Source organism: Grus americana, chromosome 2 (genome assembly GCF_028858705.1).
Source record: "Grus americana isolate bGruAme1 chromosome 2, bGruAme1.mat, whole genome shotgun sequence".
NCBI classification, from domain to species: Eukaryota; Metazoa; Chordata; class Aves; order Gruiformes; family Gruidae; genus Grus; species Grus americana.
Genome location: NC_072853.1, coordinates 84,894,524 through 84,898,574, shown reverse-complemented (window position 1 = coordinate 84,898,574; position 4,051 = coordinate 84,894,524). Strand labels below are relative to the sequence as shown.

General features: G+C 35.8%; 1 long non-coding RNA gene across 1 annotated transcript; it reads right to left on the bottom strand.

Annotated features, from left to right (window-relative positions):
• Positions 1-768: 768 nt before the first annotated feature.
• On the bottom strand, positions 769-3,782 carry LOC129202952 (uncharacterized). Its single transcript, XR_008575876.1, has 3 exons — positions 3,675-3,782; positions 2,827-2,901; positions 769-822 (listed from the first exon to the last, which is right to left on the bottom strand). It is a non-coding gene; the product is annotated as an uncharacterized LOC129202952 (long non-coding RNA).
• Between the last annotated feature and the right edge of the window lie 269 nt (positions 3,783-4,051).

The following is a 4,051-nucleotide window of genomic DNA, read 5'->3' as shown; positions in this document are numbered from 1 at the left end:
AGGGGGAGAGTTCGCAAGAACCAACTGTAATAAGAGTTTCTGGTTATAAAAGAGTTCCAAGTAAAAAGAGCAACAACAACAACAAATTCTGGAAGAAACAGGTTGAAGAAGAGTATTACACCTCAGCAGACTTTTGCATTACATCAGCTGGCTATACTGGTAGGAGATTCTTCTGAAATCCTGTCGCGCGCTAGTTACCTACATTAAAAGCAGAGACTGCTGAGTAGTGAATGGGTATTGGGTGATGCTCATATCAGTCCTTGGCTTCCAGGCATCCTCAGTAGGAGATTCCCTGAAACACATCACAACAGCCTGGATGTCTTGGCTTCATTGGAAAAGAAAGATGATGATTTTGTCAAGAGGTGGATAGCCCAGATTCCTTCCCACATGGAAATGACCCGGAAGTACACAGGGACTGGTATTTCTGTCCCATCATGTAGCCTCATCCCAGGGCACTCCAGTTCTCAATATATCTCGTAGCCTACCTGAAATGAAAATAAATAAATAAATAAATAATTCTTATGGCTACTTAGCATTTTAATTTGTTGGATTCTCACAGTATGTAAAGCTTGGTGATGCTGAAGAACTTTTATTTGATAGAAATTTTTTCATAGCACAGTTGTGTAAAAAAGTAGAGAGTAAAATAAGTACAATTTCTCTATCAAGAAAGTAAGTGGTCAATCTTCTTAGCAACTGGAGTTGGAAAAGTTTTGTTTCCTTTTCTGCCAATAAGGAGAAAGGGTAACACTGACCAAAGACCTTCAGGCATTGTTTTGTCCCCTTGGAAATACTTGTGAAAGCTCTTGAATTTGATGTTCCATCCTGATGAAGGAAAAATATAACTGTCAAGCTTTCGTGGAATAGATTTCACATGTAAAGAAATTATAAGAGAAGTAATAGTAACCATTCAAATTCTAACAAACCTAAATCTTTCCAAAACCTGAGTTTTCTTCACACTCCTATTACATCTACGTAACTCATTTCACTTCAGTAAAGCATGCAATTTCTGATCTAGATAGCTAAATGGGAGAAGAAAATGAGACCTTCTAAGCTCTCCCTCATTTTTTTTTCTGATTTAGAGAGCTCTAAACAGACTTCATTGGCTCTGAAAATATTAAGTTCCTCATAAAAAATGATTTTATGCATAAGTTTCCTTTGTTAGCCATCTATCTTTAATGTCTTCCAGTTTTCCAAATCTGAAACAACATTATGCTGACCTACTGTGGGAACAAATGAACATTTCCTACTGGGTTATATAAAGCTTTCTATTGGTAAAGAGAAATGCAACTGATAATGAAGTAAATTAAAGATACCTGATGCTTAATAATTTGCAGACATTAGTGCTAAATAATTATATAAGGAAGAAAATATTTTGGGTTTTTATGCTAACATGCAATAATTGGAGAGATTAATGGTACTAAGTATATTATGCAGGCATTGAACCAGTTCTGAAAACACTTGTAGAGTGAAACATAGCCTAAAGACTGAAGTATGCTTGTAAGACAATTACTTTAGCTTCTAAACAATCCAATATGATTTTACTCAACCACTAGTGTCTGGAAAAAAGCATATATTACATTTGGTTTTGTGCTTTAAGCTGGGGTGGTTTTTTTGTGTTTGTGTCACTTTTATTTTACTCCAGTAGGAAAGATGCTGTGTGGCTAAAATATCTGCTCTTTTTGTGTAAATGATGGATATAATATGATTACTTCACTCAAAGCCTGAATCATGAAAGGACCTTTGTCTGATATAGCTTCACATAAGTGAGTCAAGGTGCATATTATATGCATGATCAAAAAGCAGCAAGTCTGACATTTGAAGGTCAGATCAGAGAGGGCAATAACAGAAGGGAAATTATTATGCATTATTTTACCATAGAAAAAAGGGAGTAATAAAGGTTGTATGAGAACAAAACTTTTCATAAGATTCATGATAAACTGCTATAATACTAAAAAAATAATAAAAAAAAGAAAACCACAACAACCCCCCCAAAAAAACCCCAAACAACCAAGCTGATGCCATTCTTATATTGCCTTATATTTAAAATGAAACTCATGAAATGTTCACAGAAGACATGTATTATATATATTAATAGAATGTAAAGCTTTGGGCCACGTGAAAATCTGCATGGGCCACGTTTCTGTGCTTATATTGTACGTTGGGATTTTTTTTATGCCTGAATACAATGGAGCATCTAGACTTTTCTGTTGTCTCTGACAAAAACAGCATAAGCAAGCAATCTGATAAAAGGAGTTTTTAAAGGAATCTCAGAAAAGGGACTCATAAAATATGTAGCTTTACCCTGGGAATACTCTGTGTGAATTACTTAACGGTGCACTGAACTGGATAAGCCATAAGTCAAGAGAGGGCACTGCAATTAATCTACTCTCTTTTCCTGATTTTGTGATGACAAATGGCAGACTGGAAGGGGACTGTATTGAAGACCCAATTACAGAATAGTTGCTGATGTGAAAATCGTGGAAAAAAGGAGTCTGAAGTTGTCCTGGCAGAGGCATGGCTGTTGGAAAGAAAAGGTAAGCAGCTCTGTGACAGATTACCCTATAGTCGCCATACGGAAGTCCATGAACCACCTCACCCAGATTAGGGTGCACATGGGAGCAAAAGACATCATAGGACTTCATCTCACCTTCTCCTTCTGAATGCCACTTTATCAAAGCTCTGAATTGTGATATGCAAACTTTTTTTTTCTTAAAATGAAGGGTTTGAATCTCCACTGATAATGTTTACTTCTTCTCTGTCGTAGTCCACACAGCATCACAGAAAAAAATGTTAATGCTTATATGTTAAGGAACCACAGATACTTACCTAAACAAATAATTGCTCATGAAGTGCCAAACAAGGAAGTAAGTTTCCTTCCGCCGTGTCTATGTTTTTTATGGTCTGTGTTTGAGGATATATAAAAGCTTTCTTAAGTAAGTAAATAAGACCTCGCCTTTCCTAAACACTCAACAAGCCTCTTACATAATTTATGATGGAAATATATTCAGTGAGCACTTTCTCTTCTGATGAATGTGACAGTTAATGAAAACAAGCTTATAAAGACTTTCTTACAGTATGCTGTGTTTCTTAGTGTAAGTCAACTAGGCTTTCAGAGGGTGAAATAACATTTCTTTAAAAATTAAATTTAAGATGAAGCTTTGTTGACTAGTGAGAGTATTATTTTTTTAAATTATTTAACTGAAGCTAACTCCTATGCATGCTTCTTGCATGATGTGTCAACATAATATTACTACCAGGAGAAATAACAGACAACACTGAAGACACTGGGTATGTTTGGTAGCTTTAAAATGCTTCTACTCAGATTTAAGTTTTTAAAGCATCACTGTAGCCTGCAGGTATGCTACTAAAACATATCTTGGAGTCATGAATTTTCCTATCAATAAGATGTTAAATCCAAAGGACAACTATGAAAATGTATATGACATTATTTAAATCAGCTAAACGGAAACTTCCCACTAGTAGACATACTAAGACAAACAGAGTTCTTTTAAGAAAAAAAATCTGCAGATTTAAAGTAGAGATTGAAGTGGCGAAAATCTAGACACTAAAAAATACATTGTGAATGTTATTGCCAGAATAATTCAAGGAAATCTATGGTTTTAGATCAGCTAACACATCAGGCCTATAAATCATCATGCTGGCTTTTCTCTTACCGCTTTATTGTCTGTCCCCCATTTTTAGCATCACTCCTGCTCCTGCCACACAGATCACATAATAAAGGGCTCTGGATTTTTTGCTAGTCTCAGCAAGGTTTGGTAGGCAATTCCCCTGAGGCTGTTAGTAGGCTCCTCTGACCAGATGGTGGATTTGATTCTTCAGGTGGTGATGTGATACTTGTGTGGCTTTTTGTTGGGTTTGTATTTGCAGAGAAGGTGATTCCAAAGTAGATAGCCAGAAGAGAGAGACATCCTGATTCCTTTGTGGTCTCAAATGATACTGTAATAATGTAATTTCTGGTGAGGCATTTTTTGCATCTGTTCATGCAAAACTGGATTATGACCCATAAATATCACATTAGCATTTTAACCTG